General features: G+C 34.4%; 1 long non-coding RNA gene across 15 annotated transcripts in view; it reads right to left on the bottom strand.

Annotated features, from left to right (window-relative positions):
* Positions 1-2,305: 2,305 nt before the first annotated feature.
* The window catches only part of LOC140621501 (uncharacterized), a 271,826-nt gene continuing 249,753 nt past the window's right edge, over positions 2,306-24,378 (bottom strand). For 3 of the 15 annotated variants that reach the window (XR_012021218.1, XR_012021217.1, XR_012021227.1), the window contains 7 exons: positions 19,855-20,016; positions 11,549-11,693; positions 11,029-11,098; positions 6,690-6,825; positions 6,122-6,280; positions 4,548-4,602; positions 2,311-2,701 (listed from right to left, as the gene is read on the bottom strand). This is a non-coding gene — a long non-coding RNA (uncharacterized lncRNA). Of the gene's footprint in view, positions 2,702-4,547; positions 4,603-6,121; positions 6,281-6,689; positions 6,826-11,028; positions 11,099-11,548; positions 11,694-19,854; positions 20,017-24,378 lie in introns of all 15 variants that reach the window. The other 12 variants (XR_012021229.1, XR_012021230.1, XR_012021222.1 and 9 more) reach the window with 10 other exon arrangements.

The raw sequence follows: 24,378 nt of genomic DNA, 5'->3' as shown, positions 1-24,378 counted from the left end.
CAGCCTCAAGTCAATAAACTTAATGCTTGGACTCTGGCTGCATGTCCCCCTCCTTGCACTCCTTGTCCATAAATACAGCCTGCCCTAAACTCTCACCGGATTTGCCTGTAGTACCACATGCATTACCCAAATTTCAATTCCTCTGCTATTCCTGAATGAATTCAATTTCTGGTAATGTGAATTTGCCTCAGTTTATCACCTTATTCGGGTTAACAGTACACCCAACGGGTTTTTTTTTTTTTTAATCTTTTTTTTTTTAATTTTTATTTATTTATGATAGTTACAGAGAGAGAGAGAGAGAGAGAGGCAGAGACACAGGCAGAGGGAGAAGCAGGCTTCATGCACCGGGAGCCCGATGTGGGATTCGATCCCGGGTCTCGAGGATCACGCCCTGGGCCAAAGGCAGGCGCCAAACCGCTGCGCCACCAGGGATCCCGGGTTTTATCTTTTTTTTTAAGATTTTATTTATTTATTTGAGAGAGTGTGTCTATGTGTGTGTGAGAGAGAGAGAGAGAGAGAGAGAGCACAAGTGGCAGGGGGGAGCAAAGGAAGAGGGAGAAGCAGACTCCACACTGAGAAGGGAGCTGGGATTATGACTTGAGCCAAAAGCAGATGCTTAACTGAGAAACCCAGGTGTCTCTACTAGATGTATTTTAAATAAGTATAGAAAAATGTCTTTCAGCGTATTTCTGTTTGGTTTTTCACATAATACATTACGTGGCAAATTATTATACACAAAGTCCAATGTAGCTCTAATTTTCTTCTTTCTTTCTTTCGGACATCGTTAGGCTCTTTGAATTCCTTTCTCTGCTATTTCAGAAATTTTTGAGATTAGATCATTTATCCATTGCAGTAACAACACACAAGAAAGTAATATTCCTCATTGTATTGAACTTTCAATTAAGCCAAGTAGTGTAAGGTCAATCAATATTGTAATTGGGAAAAGATTATATTATTGTTGGCTGCTTTTGGTATATTGCCCATGGGCTATGTGCCAGATTAATAAAAATATTCAGTATTTAGTATTCCTGATATTTCAAATCTTTGCTACCCCTGAACTGGGGCCAGTATGTTCTTTTTGAGGTTTGTAATTCATTTTTTGCCCCCTAAGTCAAATCTCAAATTGATCTATTTTGACTGTGATTAGTAAATTGACAGAATTGACATTCATCAAGGAGACTGTTTTGGCATATTCATAAAACATTTATTATATTTGTAAAAAGAGACAATCTCATTTTGTTTCTGGTAGAAAAGGAATTTCAATTTGTTACTTTATGACGGAGTTCAACAAACTAAAGCTCTTGGGCCAAATGTGACTTGCAGCCATTCTTGTACTTAGCATTTTATTGAAACACAACCACACCCATTCATTTGTATATTATCTGTGCTGTTCCCAGTGAGGCTACAAGGTCAAAGCTGCATAGTTGTGACAAAGCCCAAATAGTCTACAAAGCCAACATTTACTTGCTGTTTGGTCTTTTATGGAAAATGTTTGATTACTACTACTATAATAAGAACAAATGATTTTGGTTTGAATTTTGGTTTGTTGCCTTGAAACTTTCACTAATAATAACAAAAATAATAATAACTAAAAACTACATGGCAGATGCTGTTCTGATCAGTATACATAGTTTAAGTTATTTCAAATTCAAAACTAACCTTTCATAAGTGTAGGTTTTTCTAATATTAAAGATGACAGGAGTGAAGCATATAAAGGTGAATTCACTAGTCTAGAGTCACACAACTAACCAGCAAGCGGCAGTGTAGGGTTTTAATCCCTAGGACCTAGTCCATTGCTTACCCTTTAACTGCTATTACTGCCAGATGTGATCTTGTTTAGGCTTTGTTTTTTTGTTGTTGTTGTTTTTTGTTTTTTCCCTGAGTTCACTGTCATCTTGATGTTTTAAATTCAGTTATTACATTCTACTTTTTAACGTAGAAAACCACACTATGTCAAGAGTGATTTTTTTTAAAAAGATTTATTTATTTATTTAGAGAGAGAGAGAGCAAGAGCAAGGTGAGGAAGGACAGAGGGGGAGAGAGAAAGAGAAAGACAGAGAGAGAGAAGCTCAAGCAGACTACCCACTGAGTGTGTAACCCATCTAGGGGCTTGATCTCAGGACCCTGAGATCATGATCTGATCCCAAATCAGAAGTCTGATGCTTAACTAACTGAGCTACTCAAGTGCCCCAAGAGTAATTTGTTAAATATTATCTTATCATATGTACTAGTAAAATGACTTTAAAAAAAAAGATGCTGATATATTTAAGGTTCCCCCGATTTCCCCCATTCTAAATATGAGGAAATTACTGGCCTGCACTTTTTCCTTTAGGCAACAAGACTATAATAGTTATAACTCTTGCACTTTCTGACATTTTATGTATCAGTTTATTTATACTTTTTAAATCCTTGTTAATTCAGTTACAAACCAGAACATTTGCTTAGCTAGAATATTTTATTTGCAGACATTTCTGCAAGTTCCCCCCCCCCTTATCTAAGAAGCCAAACCATTTGATGAGTTTAAGGAATGCTTCAGTCCCATCAGGCCCTGTAGCAGATACCATCGTCACCTTCCCAAATCCCTTCAGATCTCTTATTACCAACTCTATATTCATCTCCTGGGTCCTGGGGATTTTGCTCTTCAGAGTTCACACCTGTGACCTTTAATGATGTGGTCCTTGGCACTCAAACTCTCTCATCTCTGTGTAGAGAGAAAGAGGGAAGAAACAAAGATACAGTCAAGAAAAAGTAGGATGCATTCCAAGCTGATAATTACAGATTAACAAATGTCAAATAAAGAAGGGGGGGAAGGCCATCAAACAACAAGAATAACATCCAAAACTGTAAGCAAAAAATCTGGGGCTTTTATTTCTATGATCTTGCCATAGGCAGCAATAAATGAAGAAAAAGAAAGGAAAAATAAAATATCTCTGACAGAAATATCTCCTCAGTCTGTATGTTTTGTTTTTTTGTTTGTTTTTAATTTTTCTTCCCCCGTTCTTTATTACAGTAAAGCTACCTTGGCCTGAGGTGCCTGGGGAGCTCATTTGGTTGAGCATCTGACTGTTGGTTTCATCTCAGGTCATGATCTTTCAGGTCTTGAGATCAAGTCCTATATCAGGCTCTGTACTCAGCAGGGAGTTGGCTTGAAGATTCTTTCCATCTGCCCCTCTCCTGACTCCCATGCTCTCTCTCTCTCTCTAAAATAAATAAATAAATCCTAAAAAAAAAAAAAAAAAAGGATGCCTTGGGCCTAATCTAACTTAAGTTTGTGTGTGTGCATGTATGTGTGCTTCTGTGCACCTGAAGGAACACAAATATATGTGTATATATATGTGTGTGCATATCTATATAGAAACATTCATTCACATATATTGGCTTTTTATTTTTTAAGATTTTATTTATTTATTCATGAGAGACACAGAGAGAGAGAGGCAGAGACATAGGCAGAGGGAGAAGCAGGCTCCATGCAGCGAGCCCAATATGGGACTCCATCCCAGGACTCCAGGATCATGCTCTGAGCCAAAGGCAGACGCTTAACTACTGAGCCACCCAGGCATCCTATTGGCTTTTTTTCTTTGGTAAAAAGAGGTGAGTAAGAAAGAAAATAGTAAAGTGGAACTTTTTCATGGTCTTTATTCTTCAATATTCTCAAATTAAAATTGTAATGTAAAATATTTTGCATTTAATATTCATTGGTTCATGCCAAACTGAAGCATAATTTTTTTTCTTAATTACTATATTGTTTAAGGTATAGCTTGGGGATCCCTGGGCGGCGCAGCGGTTTGGCGCCTGCCTTTGGCCCAGGGCGCGATTCTGGAGACCCGGGATCGAATCCCATGTCAGGCTCCCGGTGCATGGAGCCTGCTTCTCCCTCTGCCTGTGTCTCTGCCTCTCTCTCTCTCTCTCTCTGTGACTACCATAAATAAATAAAGAAAAAAAATATTTATAAGGTATAGCTTGATAATTAATTTGATTTCATAATTTAATTACACATTTAAGTATCCTAAAGCAATAAAGAAATTCAGGAGTTTCAGGTGATGTATGACCAATGAATAAGTTCTCATAGGATACTTTGTAAGCAGGGGAAATCAAATGGCTACACTGAGTGAATAGAACATTTCCCCTCCTACCCTACATACAATGATAGTCTTCTGGAATGCCTGGGTGGCTCAGCCATTGAGCATCTGCCTTAGGCTCAGGTAGTGATCCTGGAATCCTGGATCAAGTCCTGCATTGGGCTCTCTGGGGGGAGCCTGCTCCTCCCTCTCCCTATGTCTCTGCCTCTTTCTTTCTCTCATGAATAAATAAATAAATTTTTTTAAAATTAAAAAAAAAAAGAATGTCTTCAAACTGGGGCATCTATACCTTTAAGAGTATATAAAGTTCAAAGCATATAAAAGACTACATCTTTATGTTCCAAGTCTCCCATTTCCTAAAGTTGTTGTGCATCAGCAAAGATCTCTGGCCCAGTGGGATTCCCTTTCTCACATGTCCTTCACAAAGGGACTTTTCTCCTGATTTTCAGAATGTCATATTTTACTTACATTGTATTTTGTTGTTATGCTCTAAAGTGCAAAATCCTGGGCGATGTGGTAATTCCTGTCAATAATACATTTATAAGGAAGAATTTAATGAACAAATGCCTAGCAACAAAGTACTTTTCACTTTAGATTATTCTCAAATCATTATTTTAACAAAATTGAAGGAGAACTTAATCTAGTTATCCACTTATGAATAACTAAACACTTTTTTACGATAAATCAGAGTAAGTTTTGGAAGCAATAGCAAAACTTTGAAGAAATGAGTTATATTGCTATTTTAAAAGTTTGTTCTATTTCTTCTACTTATTTATGGAGACATAACTTCTTAGTGTTTATATTTGTTAAGGAACAATTGAGCAGGGATAGACTTAATACCAGAATCATATCTCATTCTAATAACCAATAACTTGTGTTCGTGAATATGTGTACTGATTGGAAAAAACAAAACTCTTCACATTCTATTAAAAGCTATATTTTCAGTAAAATATTTTCCTTTAAGATTTAATAAAGATAAGAACTTATAAAGTACTTGTCTCCTTTTGATCAGTTGTGTGTTATTGCACGTTAATATTTTTAAGTTTATTTATTTAAGTAATCTCTATATCCGATGTGGGGCTCAAAGTCATGACCCTGAGATCAAGAGCTGCATATTCTTCCGACTGAGCCAACCAGGTGCACCTGCACCTTAATTTTTTAATAACAAAAGGACTTGCATCATCTTACCCAGATGAAGTTACAAACATGGGTCTATTTCTATGTTCTCTATTCTGTTCCACCATTATTTTACTAATACTACCTTGATGTGTGTGGCTTTATAGTAAGTCCTGAAATTAGATTGTGTTAGTGCTTCGATTGTCTTTTATCAGAGCTCTTTAGGCTATTCCAGTTAGCTTTTCCTTATCAATCTTAGAATTCAGATTGCAGTTTTTTCTACAAACATTTTTTTTTTTTTTTTGCCACAGATTTTGATTGGTTTGTGTTTACTCTTTAGATAGATTGAGGAAAACAGACATCTTGACTGAGTCTTCTTGTTGAGTCTTCTACTCCATGAACAAACGCTGAAAATACAAGCTAGGTGTCTTCCATTTCCTCTTTTAATTCCCTGTTTTCCCTTCCCTATCCTGTTTGGTAATCCAGGACATCAACCTTTATAGACCACATCAAGGGCTTCCTTATTCTCTGGCTTCCCATTGGCTTGGGCAAAAGAAGGCACCCATAAGAGATCAGAGGGCAGAAAATGAGGGAAGGTGAGTTTCATCACCAAAGGTGCAATTTCTATTGAGTAGCCTTCTTTCACAATTACAACTCTTCCTGGAATTTTCTACATCAGGTTTACCACTGACAACAATATCCACTATCCTTCACTGATTCCTCTTACATCTGCCAAAAACTTTGAAATTGACCCTCAATTAAAATCTTAAATTATTCTTTTGGAATATGCCATCACTTTACTGCCATGGTCATAACATTGTGTGTTTTCAAGTGTAGTGCCATTTAAAGATAACTTGAATTTAATTATACACATACAAACATACACACATACACACAGAGTCTCTATTACTGGTAAATATACGTACATGTTTGTGACTTAAATCAGATGACCAGTGTCCTTCCATGTGTATTTTCATTTCATGGGGCACGGTTATGTTTATATATGCAGAAGGATGTCCACTGTATTAATATATTTTCATGTTCTGTGAACTTTCTCACAAATAAAATGTGATATGATATGAATCCTGAAATCATATAGCACAGACAAGATGAAATGATTATTCCTCCCTGGATCTACAAACTTTGACCTGTAAGATCAAGAAGTTTTTAATGCAATACATGTTCTAAAACCACTGATTTTTGTACTGTAATTTTGTAAAAATAAAATTTATGTGTAAAGCGTATTATTTTATTCATAGTTTAAAATGTGATCTGTAAAATTTAGCTTATTAATAAAGCTATATTAATATAGCTTATTAAAGTGTATATTACGGAGTCACATCTGAAGAGGAGAAAATTGTGATGAGATTTATATAATGTGTTCCCTTAAACAAGAATGTGTGTATTGCATTGAAATGAGAAATATTAAATGTTATAAACTATCTTCATTGTTATCAGAACTCTGATGAGACAATGGAGTACAAAATAAGTTACCTCAAGAAGATAAAAAGCTAATGCTGTCATTTTTCCATATATCTGAATTATCACTGATGAGAAACTCCTAATTGGCATTTTGACCTTTAAGCAGATAATCCAGTAAAACCTTCATTAGTAGTAGATCAAGAAGAAACTGCAAATTAAAATGCAATTTTCTGACTTGTTAGAAAATCTGCTTACTGAGTTTAAGAACATCTATATATAATTATATAATTTTCATTATCAATGAAACATGCTGATAATAGAACAATTCAAAAATATGTCACAAAGAATATATAAATTACCAAGTTTAAGAATTTATATTTTACTTTTTCTACATTACTAAAAGAATCAATTTCATGTATAGTTTTTTAAAATGAGCTAAGGAATAATATATACTATTTGCCCCTTTGCCCCTATTTCATTAAATTTTAAGTAATGTTTTCCTTTTGACATTCAAATATTATTATTGAGGTTTGCAGTGAAATTTTTTTAAGAATGAAATGGACAAATTTGCCCTTCTCACAAAATTTTCCACTAGATTTTGGAGAGTGGGAAGTAAAAAAAAAAAAAAAAAAAAAAAGAGTTTTCTTGTTTTTAACACTCTTTATGGGTAGACATGAGAATCACCAATTTTATATCTGACCAATTCTTCTATCTTAGTTGTTTTGTGTAACTATGTAAACAGAACTTCGCAATGTCAAATTTGTAGTGTTACTACACTTATCACTAGCAGCCTTTTGGAAAACCGCAATAGATATCCTCCTTTTATAGATTGATTTCTCGTCGCTGAACAAATTAAAGTGTTACTAATGATGGCAATGATTTTGGCCCTCAGGACAACTCCAGTGACTATGTGTGTTTATGATGGCTACTGTTTGCTACTCCTGCCCTTTTGAAAAGCCCAAGGCTTGCTCCCTGGCATAGCATAGTTAAGATCATTAAAAGCATCCCATGATTATAGTCTCTCTGCAATTGCATTGTGGGATAGAGCACATCATGAGAAGATTAAGAGTATGACTGTCATTATTCCAAGTCTTATTTGCACAAATTTACTACAAGAGAATTAAAAAGTAAAAGCCTTTTCACATCAAGATTATAATAGCCTGATATTGAATAATAGTAGAAATCTTATTGTGAAACCTGGCCCCAGTGTATCATTGAGGTGGATTACCTATGTGATGGTTAAAGGTACTACTATCTCTAACTATAATGGAATTAAAATCTTAAGAGGGTATTATAGTTTTCAAGGCAGCCATGATTTTTAAGTTGTACATTTTTCAGAACTTAAGTTTCACAGGTTGTGATGTAAGAGACTTAAATGTATTTAATTCATTATCTATAAGTATTAGTGAACATTTGAGAATCATTTCCTTTTTCTCATATGGAAAACTTGTAGCAAATGCCTACTACATTCATAAGAATGAAATAGAGTCCTTATCTGATGTTCAATCCTTTACATGAAACAGATTTCAGGCATTACATATAATTGGGGAACTTACTGATATGATCAGGAGTCCTAGAAAATTGCATACCATGCCATCATTAAAAAAAAAAAAAAACTTTTCTTAATTTATATCACTCATACCAAGTATCTATCTCCTCTACTTTTCGTTTGGGCATCAGTACAATCAGTATATGAATCTGAACTATGTTGGCAGAGCTTATGGAAATGACACATAGTATAAAATTTTAATGATGAAATGTTTTTATCAGAAATAGCTACATATTCTTAAGGAAGAAACACTGAACTCAAAATGTGGTCTCAATGAAACTAAGCATTATGTATAAAAATTACATTTGTTTGAGACTATTTTCATCAAAGTGTGTGCCAAGTCTGATGAGACAGCAGATTAGGGAAGCATGTCCCTGAAGACTGAGAGTCTGAGAATATAATACTCAAAATACATGACCGAGTTAAGACTCAAGAACTATGAAGCCAATAATGAGAAGAGAAGAATGAAACTGGAAAATTAGAAGGGAAAAGAAAAGAGACTAGTTCTAAAAAATGGGTCAATCTGTTAAGCAATCAGGTTTGTAACTGTGCCAGGCAGATTGCAATTTATGATTTATTTACAATTTCTGTGGGAAAGGACCCACTCAGGTTACTTTCGTTAATGGAGATACAGCATGTGTGTATATAATGAAGTAAGAAGGATGGAATAATATCAGTTGCTGAAAACTAGAGCTCACAGAAAAGTGCAATAGAATGATTACCACTAGGATGTGTTGCAGTTCTAGCCTTGCACAGCAGCGATGGTTCTAAATAAGCAGACCAGTAGTTGCAATTGTGGCCACAGCACCTGCCAGGTATTCTGTTCTTTATTCTTCCTTACTACTTTACCATAATACTAAGGGCGTGTTCTCTCTACTTCACAATCTTTTACCTCATAACTAATCACACTTCTGGGCTTCCGTATTTTTTTTTTTTTTGGTTTCCTATGCCGCCCTAATTTCAACCACTCTACCTTCTACTAACTTTCCAGTGTTCCATGCTCAGATTGTCAAAAAAGAGATATCTGCTTTTGCTGCCTTGGCAGCACAGTCTGTTAATGGTCATACTCTTGGTTTCAGCTCTCTTGACCTCAGAGTTGTGGGATCTAGCCTCGCCTCAGGTTCTATGCTCAGCGATGAATCTGCTTGAGTTTTTCTCTTTCTCTCCCTTTGCCCTTCCTCCCCAACTCTCTCTCTCTCTCTCTCTCTCTCTCTCTCTGTCTCAATAAATAAATAGATCTTTAAGAGAGAGAAGGAGAAAGGTCTGCTTGAACCAGCCAGTCATGATCCAGGTTAAAGTGTTTCTATGGGCTGAACATTTTGCTAGTTCATACTTTCCTCTTTATGCAGGAGGGTGAGTGAGTCTCAATTTCTAATTATTGTTCAGATATCCAGTTCCATACTGTACCAAGCACAGATTAATGTGTAATATGTGTAATTCTGTGTGAAAAGTAAAAATTATCATGTATGTGAGAAAATATGATTTCCTCTGGCCACCATCAATTTAGATGCATCTATCTACACATGCTCAATGTCTAAAAAATTGATTGATTAGACTAAGTTAGGCAGAGTTCCTTTAAATTCTTTGCTGTTATTTTTTAAAAATAATTCATGTTTTAACAAACAAATGTAAACAATGGAAAATATGTAAAATAAAAACTGGAAATTCCCTGTAATATACCCTGAGAAAATTGTTATTAAGAATCGATTGTATTTTCCTTGTTAGTTTGCTATGTATATCATAGAAATATTATGTTTTCTAAAATGGGATAATAAAATAATTGTAGATTCATATTAATTCTTATGAGACTATATAATATTCTATATAATATATATTTAATTATTTTTGGCACTTTATCATTGCAAATAACACTTTTGTAGTTATATATTTATATATCTATGTAAGAGTTTCTATAGTATAAATTCTTTTTTATAAAGATTTTATTTCTTTATTAGAGAGAAAGAGAGAGTGAGCACAAGTGAGAGCACAATCAGGGGGAGTGGCAGGCAGGGGGAAAAGGTGAGGCAGTCTCCCTTCTGAGTAGGGAGCCTGATGTGGGGCTCAATCTCAGGACACTAGGATCATGACCTGAGCCAAAGGCAGACATTTAACTGACTGAGCCATGCAAGGCCCCAATAGTATGAAGCCTAAACATAAAAATATTGGATCAAAAAATTTTCCATAGATTAAGTCTTTATTATTTAGGTAACTTAAAATATATGACACAGTGTTATACAAAGTTGAAAATATTGTATACCTTACACTTTCACATTTTTCTTCAGCTTTCATTTTTCTAATATTTTCAACTCCGTGCTTCAATGCTATTAGATTGCTCTTCTGCAAAACAATCTCACTCTAACTCTATCTAACCATCAGCCATCTCTGGACTTTTCTCAAGAGAATTGTATGTTTCAGAAAAAAAAAAAAATGAAAAAAATGAATCAATGAATGAGTCAAAGTACTCCTATGATTACCAAATTCAATAGTTCCTAAAATCTGCTGCCAAATTCTCTCTAGTTTACCTTGTTTTACTCTACTTCCTGGCAATTGTTCTTTACATTCTTCATATAAATTAATTATAATGACTCTATTCTCCATAAATCTTGAAATCCATACCCTCTCTTAGCAGATTATCTTGCCTTATCCATCATATAAAATAATCCATTTGATCAGACTTCTCTTAAAATTCTGGGATGAAACCATAGTCTTTTCCCCTTCTTGTAAAATCAGGAGTGTTATTATTCCTTAATCTAAAGTTTTACAGATACCAAAAGCAAGGTCTTGTATTCCTGAAGAAGACAGGTACTGGCTGTTAAAAGAAAAAAAAAAAAAAGAGAGAAGGGAAAATCAATAGGATCTAACCTTCTCCTTTGTAGATTCAGAACTTCAGTCTTTTCACTACTCCTGAGATGAGCATCTCTGGAATACGACCCTGCATACACACATACACACACACCACAAACACACAGCAAAAAAACAAATTAATAAATGAAACAGAATAATCCAAAAACAACAATGTGCATTTAATAAATCAGAAATATATATTTCTATAATAAGAACTTCAATAACTATAAGAACTGGAGATTATTAGCTACCAATCAATGACTGTTTTACTTATACTGAGATGTATGGTAAACTGAACAAAATCGTAAGTTCAGTTAGCACAGAAACAATACATGAAGTTTACTTGCATGCTTAAGATATCTGATGTATCTTCCATCACATTAGGAATATGTAGGAGAAGGATACCCTCTTCCTTTATAATTAATTTTCTTTTAATCTGTTTTTACTCTGGATGTGGATTAATTCTCAGTGAGAATTGCTATTGCTTATTTTAAATATCTTGTCTAATATAAAATTAAAAGTGGCTTTTCAAGAGTACCTCATGCTATTTGCATAGGACCTCAAAAGTATTAAGCATCTACTATGTTCCATATACTCTTTCAGTCATTAAAACAAGCCTTGGCCTTATACTTGTATTTCACTCATATATACTGAAATTATGAAGGCTCTCTGTAAAGTAGAACCTGAAAGAAAACAGAAACATATTTGTCTTTATATTTTATGAAATTGTATTTATTTATTTTCCTCTTATTATTGACTTATGTCAGTTTTGGAACACACTGAATCTCTAAAATGTTGTTTCATTTGTTGGATGAAAGCAGTACAAAACAGAACACATGGCAACTCATTATGATGAATTAAATATCCTTTAATCTCTGTGAGATCAAATAAACATTAAATCTGATCGTGTTGGGATCCCTGGGTGGCGCAGCGGTTTGGCGCCTGCCTTTGGCCCAGGGCGCGATCCTGGAGACCCGGGATCGAATCCCACGTCGGGCTCCCGGTGCATGGAGCCTGCTTCTCCCTCTGCCTGTGTCTCTGCCTCTCTCTCTCTCTCTGTGACTATGACTATCATAAATAAATAAAAAAAAAAATTTAAAAAAAAAATTAAAAAAAATCTGATCGTGTTATTACAGCAGGGTCTGAGGCAAAAACTGAAGTCTTTTGCTAGACAAAAACATTTAAAATGTCATTGCTTTAAAAATAAAATCCTCATTATGTCTAAGTTAAACGAAAAAGCTAAGTAAGGTGTGAGAGGCTATGCTAAAAAAAAACATGCTGTCTACTGGGATTCTTGCTTCCATTGGGCAGCATATTCAATCACTGGCTCAGTTACAAAATGAAAGGTCAATGGGTATTATCTATAGAAGAAATAGAAGGTGCGATGAAGTCAAATTATCGATGCAAGTACTGGATGATTAGGTAAGTAAGGAATAAGCTTTTTTTTTAATAATAGTGGTAAAAATACTTAACATGAGATCTACCCTCTTAATAATGCTTTAATGCATAACTCAATATGAATAAAGAACATGTATATCAATACAATGGAATATTGTTCAACCTTCAAAAAGAAGAAAGCCCTACCATTTGCAACATGAAAGAACCTTGAGGACATTATGCTAAGTAGATTAAGCCAGTCACAGAAAGAATAAACTTGTGAGCCATTGAGATCTGGGGAGTTGTGTACTTAGAGCAGCTAGTTTTGTCTTCCCTGATACAGTGAGTGTGTGCATTCATTTGAAACTATGCATTTCTTATAAGGTATTCTTGAAATAATTGAAAAAATTCAGGACTCTTGACTTCATGCAGTCTACTTTGTAACAGCAGGAGAAAGGCAAAAAAAAAAAAGGAATTGTGCAAATAAATGGGCATGTCTTATTCTTAGAAAGCTAAGCATCAACAAGAAGAGTGAACTGAGAGTGATGAGGGATAGCATAGTTGTTTGCAGTGATACATAGGTGAAGAGGTCGCTGTCAAACATGAGTAGTATGGAGGGAACACCATGCCAAAGAAGATGGTAGGCAAACACCTAGGTCTTGGGTGTGCTTCGCTGTGAAATTAACAGAAAGGTCAGTGTTTCCAGATCCCAATAAGATAAAAATGGAATGAGGAGGTGCTACAAACTGAGGTTTGAGTTGTACAAAGAGACAACAAGCAGTAGCTTCCAGTAAAGCAGTTTGAATTTCCCTCTAAAGCCAATGACAAACCTGTTAGTAAATCTGTTACTAAATTTCCTATTTTTCTCAGTTTAAAGAACATGATTGTGTGAATATGAAATCAGGTAGTTGATTAATTATACAATATAAAATTAGAATGTTAAGTGAGGATGTTAGTGGCTTTGTTTTGGTACATGGATCATTTTTGTCTCTGTCATCTGATTGATGATAAGCAGTAGTACAACTTTGGAGAAGAAAAATATTCTGCAATTTTCTAGGCAGGAGATGAAGATGGCTACAGTAAGGACATTCATAGCACAGGTAGAGAGTATTAATTGTGGATTCACTTCAATTATTTCTATGGAAAGCTTATTCACAGTGGAATTTGCAATTTCATTTCCTCAAATGTTTTTCAGACAGAAGTTCTATTATTAACAATGGAAGGAAATATTTATCAACTACGGGTGCTTTTCCAAAGTGTTTTGGTACAGACATAAGAGTTAGGTATATTAGGTAATCTTCTCATATTAAAAATTAAACAATACATTTAAAAAGTGAGCAAAAGCATATATGATTTTAAAACTCTCAAACAAAAGGCAAATCAATGGGGAAGTGGTCTTCAAATATCTGTACGCCTTCATTGGTTATATTTAATTGAGTATAATGAAGTCTTATAGCTTTTCACAATGTTTTTGCTTCTCCTTATTGAATTGCATTTACTACAAGGTGCTCTTAGAAGATGACAGATTGACAGACACAGAAACTTCACATAGGAAGCTTCAAATTGTCATTTTTTTCCCCAACTAGAATGCTATCAGGATTTTTATTTCTACATGAAATAAGGCACTAATACTTTGGTACTCTATTAAAATGTAGTGTCACTTTGATGAATTAGGTAATGGGCTGACATCAATACATCAAAACAATGAGTTTCGGGAGAGATTCAAAAAGCCTTATGAGCTTAAATCCAAAGATACTTGAATGTTGAATGCTAAGTAGTAGTTAGAAAGAGAATATGGAATTTGAGAATGTTAATGTGTACACATGAATTAAATCTATGGTGGCATTAGAACATTTTCAAAGGCTATGTTTGCAGAACACTTTTCTATATATTAGGTTATATCAAATAAAAAATAAAAATAATTATATACGTATGAATAATGGAATTTCTATCAAAAATATGTTACTAAATTCCTATTTTTCTCAGTTTAAAGAACATGGTTGTGTGAATATGAAATCAGGTAGTTGATTAATTATACAATATAAAATAAATCTACAAAGTAATTCCTTTGAATAATATAGAGTTTATTTTGCTTTATGAGCTACATTGATAAAACGTATAGTCCTGATCACCAGATGATTACACAATTGCTTTCATGATTGGAAGTTTTCTTTTTTTGCCGCTGTGATGATTGGCTTGCTCTAAGGTCTCCTATAGCTTAGTTTATTGGTAGTCTCCATAGTTCTCTTGAGTAAGAATGGAATAATTCACTATTCTCCATCTTTCCCCTAAATTTAATCCCTTGAAATGGACAAGGAGTGGCCCATAAAATGCTGTAGTGTAACTATGACATAGGCTAACAACCTTAGCAAAAGCAATGAATTATGCTGAGATGTAGATATTAAATCTTCTTATAGCTATGGTAAAAATACTGAATAAATTTGTATTCCTAGAGTAAGTGTATGTGCATGTATTTATGTTTCCACATGAGTGTATGGGGGGGGCAAGAACTTAATGTTATTTGAGTCCCAGGATGAAGAAATGTTATAGAATTGATTCTCATTATCTACAGTAGTTATTTTCTATAAATTCACCAAGAAAACCGAATTAGTGAATACTGAATCCTCATTCCTAGGGGAAATACAGGGTTGGTTTTTGGAAAACTCTGGTATAAACATTTTATCAATTTATCAATACGTAACCCTGTTTTATGTGAGTTTGTCTTTAGAGACACCTTATTTAATTCATTCTGCTGATTCATTAACATTGAACTTTGCCAACATGTTAACTCATGCCTCAGTGAAGCTTACCTAAACATACTATTTTCTCTGTAAGATACATCATACTCTATGGCATTGAAGAAAACTACACAGTACCTCAGCACTGTACTTAGAAGCCATCTTAAACAGCTGGAATCACCATCAACAAAAACAACAAGAAACAAAAACAAACAAAAATGTGACACTAATTATAACCCAAAAAGGACACGTTTATATGAAAGCTGAAACAAGAAGACAGAATGGCCTTGTTGGATCCCAGCTGGAAACATGTGCATTAGGTCACACAAATTTTTCACTGTTCTATGTATGTGGAATGTCCACAAATGACCACAAAACACTCCAAATATTGAGTTAGTTAGGCTTAAGTAGGCAAATTCACAAACACAAAATTGTTAATAATGGGGATTAACTATTTGGTGCTGGAGAATAGATACATTTGTGAAAATAAAGCACCACCATATAACAAGTTCCTGTTTTTATAAAGTAAACTGAAATTTTTGAGGTAAAAATTTCCATCTTAGTCTTCAACCTCAAGTTGAAGAGAATTATGACTATATGAGGCTTGACTTTCTAATGTTCTGATTTGAAGTTTCAAGATCAGTTTTCTTCTCTATAAAGAACACTAGACTAAGAATGAAAAATCAGTTTTAATAATTATTTACCCTCAAATAAATCAAAATGGTTTCTGAGGGATTTGTTTCCCTTAGCTGTGGAAGCCATGTGCAGCTTGTAATAATACTTGTATTGTCTATATGTCCATCCCTTGATCATTCAAGACAAAGTCACTGATGGCCCATTATAAGTCAGAACAAATGGAGTGGAGTTATGGCCCCCTGACTCCCCCTATGTTGACTCATGTCAGTCATAAAATCTAGTATGGGACAAAAATTGGAGGAAATATGTTACACATCAATTCAAAATGTTTTGATTAAGCACCTATGTCATATTAGGCACTGTTAATTGCTGGCATGTACCAGCGAGCAACATAAACGGGGTCTGCTGTCTTTGGGGAATAATAACCTACAGTGCCTCATCAATCACAGTGTACAAATACCTGCTGGGTTTTGTACATACTTGTATGGATCTACTTAGATTCCTCTAATGATCATTAGGAAAAATCTTTCATTTAAAGGAAATATCCACTGGCTTGAAATATTTTGTGATTAAAGACATGGCTGTCATTTTTAAATCAGTTGAAGAAAGGAGATTCCAAGGTAGCAATATTTCATCACTAAAAGAGTCTATTAGCATTATTGATATTGAATTATTAATCACTGAATTAGTATTGCTGTCTCTCAGTCTCAGAAAATGTTCTAAATACGAATGACTGCTTGGATGGCATAAAAAGTTCACCACATCTTTATAACTGCATGGAAGGTAAAAGGACTTCCTGTCTATACTTTGAATTTAAAATATATTGAGGGTAAACTAATTAGGAGGGAAAATTGAGCAGCCTGTAAACTGTATACATACAACACACACACAAAAATCAATACATATAGATACAGATGTACGTGTGTGTGTACATAGCAGTTTAAGATGTTTTTATGTTTATAGAGCATATTTTGGGGATTTATGTCAGTTAAGTTTTTCTCTTTTTATTGGTGTACAATTTACCAGTATTACTTAAACCTGAAGGCAGGAACATCTGTCTAACTTTTACAGTCAGGTTCCATGATCAAAACTGTACTTCTTTCTTTGTTCATGTATTTTGCTAGCCCATAAAATTTGCAACATGATTATTATATATAAACATAACACTATCATTCCATTATTGATACAGAAAACAAAAATGAAAATACTCTGAGAGTTGGCCAATCCTACCATCATCTTATACAAATGTCAGAGTCTAAATGCAAAGTTGTATACTTGAAGAATTTTCTTTCAAGTACCACACAGTCAGTTCTGGTGGGTATGCATCAAGGAAATTTGGAAATGTTTAGGACATTTAAGCATTTTTTCCAAGGCAATCTTTAGATTTAACTGATAGGCTTAGAAATCTAAAGGACATCTGATTAAAATTTATAATACTCTATTGTGTGCTCTGGGATTGATATCACTTTAGGAAATGAATTACTGAGATACTTTAGAAATATTTCACATTAAATAATTGTTTAAAGTTTAATGGAGATAAATTTACCGATGCTTCTAACAATCCATACTCCATGTTGATCTCACATTTAAACTTCTTTATTTACATAATATGAAGAAAGATGTGTTACTATCAGAGAGGGGAGCCATATCATTTTCTAAGGAACTTAAAGGTAATTTAAAGTAAAAACATTACTATATTTCAGAGAAGTCAAATAATGTTTTTTTTAAAGCAAAGGATTAAAATAAATGTTCCTATATACCTTCAATGTTTATGAATGAGCTTATACTTAATCAATTTGATAAAAGTTACTAGCAACAAAATGATTAGTACAAATTCTATTTTTAAACCAATTACATATCTAACTTGGCACAAATTACTTCCTTCCTATTGTCTATCAACCTCACCTGCCTTCTCTGTGGGAAAGTTCCTAAATTCACTTTATAAATACAGTGGTGACAATACTGACTTAAAAGATAGGTGCAAAATATGTTGTCACTACTGATGTGTTTATATTACACCTGCATTGCAACTGGAACAAATATTTTTGTCTTGAAAACAAAGCCAGGTGAGCTTGAATTAACTTGTCTGTTTTAACCACTGAGACATTAAATTTTTAATGACTTCAAGGTTTTAAATTATAAACAACTTCCTCAAGCTTTTTTTGGATCTCTGTAAAAAAAAAAGATTGATATAAAAAATACATAGAAGAAAACAAGGAAATAAGATAGTCTTATTTTGTCTCTTTGTATTGACATTGCCCAAGTAGTATCAGTTGCTATTAAAATATAAGTTAGGCTGTGCAAGGCTTTAATGGAAAGATTGGCAAAAAGAGAAAGAAATATATTTTTGAACTTCCAATGATTAAATGCCCCAATTTATCACTGGCGTCATTCCCATGACATCACTTTCATGTAAGATATTGCTTACTACATCACTCATTCAAAGGCATTTAAAAGTAATAACAAAGAATTTAAACCTATTTCCTTCCAGAGGTATCTTAAATTTTCTTTTTAATTTATCAGAGTACAGTTAGGTAGACAAATTCATGCCAGGTAATTCAATGGAGGGTATTTAATATGGAAAGTTAATTCCAGAATTTTATAACAGGAAAAGGGCAATTAGGGAAGAATTAGGAAATCTCCACTTTTAACAACTACTGGAGGCTACTACCACTCTTAGAGCTGAAGAAACATAGGGAGGAGGTAGTGGTACCAGTTTCAGACCTCATAGTGAATGGAGGGGCTGGAGCAGATGTGCCTGTCAGCTGCTGCAAACATGGAAACATAGTTGGTGTGGTGAGAGCTAGCAAAGTAGAAGAGGTACAGCTTCTCTAAGAAATGTTGCCTGAAGAAGGAATATGTGAGGAACACCTACTCTTCAAATTTCCTTTCCATCCCCAAATCTTCCCCTAGTGCATTGACTGAACCTAGCCATAAGTGACTAGGCAAGGGAGTATGGGAAAAATGTGCAGCCTCCACTGTTATGCCAAGAGCGCAGATGAAGCAGTATATGAAACCGAGAACAAATGACTAACACAGCCCTCTTCTAAAAGCTTTGATCTATTTATGTTATGTCTCTTGAAATTTTTAAAGTCTCTAATGTTCCCCACTGCGAACAGTAAAAGAGTTAATTAACCCTCTTCAGCAAGACCTTCAAGTATTTTGCAGTCTAGCACCAACCTAATTTTCCAGCTGGTTTTCTGCTACGCCCTAACTTTCAGTCTAACGTAGGGGTAAATAAACTGACTGCCAGGTCCCTATCACAGAGTAACTTCAGGTCATTAAACCTTATATATGTTGTCGCTTTTGCCTAGAATGCCTTTGCTGGTCCTCCCCCCAAACCCAACACCTCTCTATCCCACGATTCTTTCTGCCTTAGGAAGTCAATTCAAGAGTATTTCTGTGAACAGTTTTCGACATGCACATAAAATTAATTACTTTATAGTGACTAACCATATTATTAGTATAATTTTTACAATATTATTATTAATGATATATGTTTCTATTAATAAACTAAACTCCTTCAGGGCAAAGGCCAGTCGATAAGCACAGAGAATGGGTTATTATCAGCTCTCAGTAAATGTTAAATATATGAATGGATTATATTCTTCTAGAATCTAAAATTATATTTGAGTTCCAAAAAAAACTCCAATGTACTAATCATCATGATGACTTTCTTTTTGTACCTGTAGGTTTAATGTTCTGCAGTATTAAAGGTTTACACTGATATACAGAAAAGCAAAGTACTTAGTTTTCTCACTAGCAATCTTTCTTAATTAGTATTTTGCCAAATTTTCTCTCTCAAAACACTATCTTCCCAATAATGTAATATTTACAATCTCACATGGCTGGGGGAATATCATTCTTGTCATTTGCAAACTGGTAAATAATCAATGATGCCTGCAGGATCAAAGAAAAATGATCACAAATGTTGAGCTTATTAGTGCTAGCCATTATTTCTTTTCCACTCACATCCATTCTTACTCTGCTGAGTTTGAACAAGGAAGTCATATGTAGTATAAGAACCTAATTCTCTAGCTGTGAATGACTGAGTCATAGATAAATTATTGACTCAAACTGGGAGGAAGTGTACCTTACAAATGTCCCCAGGTGCTCTTCCTTCCCAGCATTAAGCTTGCATCTCAGGCAAGAAGAAGGAGAAGAAGAAAGTAAGGATGTCCTTTTCCAAAAGCAAAGTTTTTCAATCAGTCTCAATTAGATTTCACTTTGTGTTTCCTTGTGTTACATGGCAGCCCTTAAAATAAAAGAAAGTGAGAAATTATGTTCTTTACTTTTTAATCTCTCCAGGAGAGGAAGGAACGTGAAAAAAAGAATGCAGGTGGTATTCTGAATGAGCACACAGCATCTAACCAAACAACATGGAGATCTGGAGTTAGAAAACTCTGTGAGATAGTAGTGTACCTTGAAGGCAACATAATCTCCTCCCTCTGCCACATGCAAACCACATTCTCCAGTGTAGAAAGTAAGTCTTCTGCAGAGGAAAGTGGTATGTAGAGATGGGATTGAAAAGAGAACAGAAAGGAAAAAGATATGTGGCCCCAGAGTAGGAGGTAGAGAACAGCTGTCTGATGTTTCATTTGCTAAGCAACCCAGCTGTAATTTGAGTAAGAAGAGTCCCAAGATTCATTAGTATTTAAAAAAAAAAAATGGTCTTTACTTAAGATGGCTCAAAAGTTTTTTTTTTTTTCTTGTTTCTTTACAACCAAGTTTCCTGATTGATAGAAGAGCTGAGATGTGCTATAAGAGCTGAGTGCTATAAGTGGAAAGTCTGCCAACATCTGCTCTATTTCTTCAGTATGTGCCCCTGCCTTCACAGACTCTATGAACATACAAGAAAACTCATTTAATGGCTATATGTATAACATTCTCTATTATCTATTATCCCCCATTTAAAAATTATCAGCAATCTTGTAAAGAACCCCTTTAAAGGATAGCTTTCTTCAACTATCTAAATATTTAGCTAATCATTTAGCATTTAATGGGGATCCATCAGAAGCAAAATTAAATATGAAGTGCAGTGGAATATCTGTACTTTTTCTACTTACTTCATGATACAATAATTCTTAGTAATGTCTACTCACAGAGTTTCATATATAAATAAATATTAGGATCTGTGAAAATGCAGCTAGAGATTATTCCTAATCATTCTCCTAATATGATGTATTTCTCCTATTACTTGATATGCTTCATTTCTGTTTGATGCTTAACTCACTTCTATGTGATATTAGGAAATATGCATTAGCCCAAACATCACCTGACAGATTTTAGCAGTTCTCCCCATGGAGTTCATTTCCTCCTTGACACTTTTTCAAATATCCTTCCCAAAGCAATGCATTTGCTTATAAAATCAATACATCTTTTTTAAAAGAGGCATCCGGTTGCCAAGAACAAAGTACAAAAATGAACTTTAAAAATATATAATCTGTTAGAATTGTGGAATGGCTAAAAGTGAATATAAGAAGAGCCTGTTGGTTTGTTTTTTAATAACTTAGTATGATTCAATATTTGGTGATAGATAATATCAAAGAGGAATTTTATTTTTCTAGGAGTTTTGCTTATTTTGTATCACCTTTTATGTTATTAAGCATGCCATGTGCAATTTCTGCTTAAATTTCACTCATTAATTATGCATCCTACAGATGCATCTCCCATATATGTCTGCATGTGTAATGCATATTTAGCCTAGATCACTGAATTATGGATAGAGAATACAATAAAAATATTTTGTTATTTTCCTATATGACATCAAATGACAGCGTTTAAAAGGACATTGTAATATGTGAAATATGTTTAATAGTTTCATCCACTTAAAAACATAAAGTAAAAAAACAAACAAACAAAAAAACATAAAGTCACATAATTTCTGAGAGTTTCTTGTCCGAGAGTAAGAATAGTGAGATTTTTTTTTAAATGTGTATTACTTCATTAAATGCATATCCAACATATCATCAACAGTTTATTTAAAGAGAAAAAGCTTAATGATAGAGTTCAGGATCTTTTAGAACCACACCATTCTTACTAAGAAATTGTTGACATAACAATTTCTGAATTATTGAATTTAAAAAGAATCCTTTAACACTTAAATGGAAACAATGAAAGATTTCACATCTCTGTGATGTAATTTTTCTGTTCACTAAAATGAAAAGAGGATGTCAAACATACAAGGTATTAATAGCAAAATCTTACACTATGCTAATCAGTAGTTAAAACGCATCCTGAAATACAAACATTACAATTTAAAAAAAAAAAAAAAAAACAGTATTTTCAATATTAAAAAAAAAAAAGCAAACAAAAAAACAACTGGTCTTCTTTGTATTGCTTTGAATACACACATGGGAAATAGCTAATTTAAGATAATAAGGATACTGCCACATGGACTCTCAAGCGGCAACCTGAAGAGCTCCTTCTCCTTTGAGGGATTTTCACATATGGTTCAGGAATTTGAATTCAAATTCTAATCTTTCAGTCAACACTTATTTATTGTGATCCTGCTACAGGCTACCCATTTTGTGTTATGGATAGAATAGGGTATTGGGGAAGACACAGTCTCTACTCTTACGGTGCTTATCTCCTACTTGTTAAAGGAGATGAATCTGAGAACACTTAGAGCAGAACTCAGAAAGTATTTGGAATGAAGACCCTTTTTTTAAAGATTTTATTTATTCATTCATTAAGGACACAGACAGAGGCAGAAACATAGGCAGAGGGAGAAGCAGGCTCCCTATAGGGAGCCTAATGTGGGACTCCATCCCAGGACCCTGGGATCACAACCTGAGTAGAAGATAGATGGTCAACCGCTGGGCCACCCAAGTGTCCTGAATAAAGACACTTCAAAGTGAAGTTTCCAAGGTTAAGAATGGATTAAGGTCTTATGAGAGTGAAGGATGGTGGGGTAGAGTGCTTTATTAGGTTGGGAAGTCAGGGAAGGCTACCTTGGGAAGGTGACAATTGAAGGAGCTGGCCATATACAAATTTTAAGAACCTTCTGAGCAAAGTAAGTAACTGTGTAGAGAGACCTTATGCTGAAGGAAGCTTTGCACATCTCACAAACGGAAAGGTGGTTGATGTGGCTGAAACTTGAGGAAGAGCAGTGTAAGTTGAGTTCCCAGAAAGAAGCAGGCTCCTGATTATTTAGAGCCTTGAAGGCAATGGAAAAGATATGAATTTAAAATATACCCTAAAAGCCTTAAAGTATGCATGTATTTTTACTTAACAATACTATAAGAGTCAGATATAGTTAAAGATGGAAGAAATAAAGTATAATAAAATATAAATATGATGAACCATTAAAGAATTTTAGAGAGGGGCAACTGGGTGGTTCAGTCAGTTAAGCATCTACTTTCCACTCAGGTCATGATCCTGGGGTCCTGGCATCGAGGATATGTCGGGTTTCCTACTCAGGGGGGAACCTGTTTCTCCTTCTTCTAACTGCCGTTTCCCTGCTTGCTTCTCCCTGTCATATAAACAAATACAATCTTTAAAAAAAAGAATTTTAGACAGATGGAAGACCTAAAAAATTTACAATATAAAGTTTATGTTATAAATATATATAACTATGACTGGTGGATCAGAAGGTTCTGATGGTGGTAAGGAAGACCAACTAGGTAAGCACTTTAGTAATCTAGAAGAGAAGTCATCTAGATCTTACTTCAAGAAGACACAGAGGACGTCACCACTTGAAAGAAATTTATGAAGTAGAATTTAAGGCAATAAGATACTGAGTTCCTGATTAGACATAAGAAGAGATTATATATATATATAATATATATATTATATATATAATACTACAAGCACATAAATAGATAAAAACAATAATTGCAAATTTGTACACAAATTTTGAGGGAGAAAGGATACATTGTATAGAGAATAAGCTTCATAACTGTGTGGTGTGGGAGTGGGAGATACTCTGTACGTTGTTTACAACTTTTCAGAAAAGAAGTTATTTCAGCTAAGACTAGAAAAAAAAAAGAGGTATAGCTGCTCTCTAGGAATAGGATGAACTCCTACCCAAAATATAGTTTAGATGTCAAGACTGTTGAAGCCACATACACACCAAAAAGGTATGAAAGGTCTTATTACTTACATGATGAGGCTCTGTGAAAGCAAAGCAGCCCCCCAAACTGATCCAAAAGTGGCTTGAAAGAGCAAAAAAAGGGGACTTGCTTGGAATAATGAGTGGGGCATGAGAAGGGTTCCTGTGCACCGAAAGGGTTTGCAGTAGTTTGAAACTCCTCCTGGTACCAAAAGAATGAGCACCCGGGCTTTCTCATCAGCTTGTCCAGATGTGGAGCAAAAGAGGAAGGGAAAAAGGTGAGGTTTAAAAATGCTCAGAAACCAAACATCCAAAAATAGAGACTCCCTTATAGGAAGCTACCTTTGGACAGAGTTTTATGGCTCAGGAGAGGGTTGGTTTAATTTTAGGTTGTAGGAGAATTAAGAACATAGACCTTGAGGCCTGAGAGAATGGAGTATAAGCAAAGCAGAATGTGAATGTGGACAGAATGCGGTGCATAAAGGTAAGGACATCTCCAAAAATTTCTGTCACTTTTTCCACATTTCTCTGCATTTTTTTTCAATCTCTTAAAGATGTTATTCA

This window comes from Canis lupus, chromosome 30 (genome assembly GCF_048164855.1).
Source record: "Canis lupus baileyi chromosome 30, mCanLup2.hap1, whole genome shotgun sequence".
Taxonomy (NCBI): domain Eukaryota; kingdom Metazoa; phylum Chordata; class Mammalia; order Carnivora; family Canidae; genus Canis; species Canis lupus.
The sequence above is the reverse complement of the archived record's forward strand: the minus strand, read 5'-3'. Positions and strand labels throughout refer to the sequence as shown.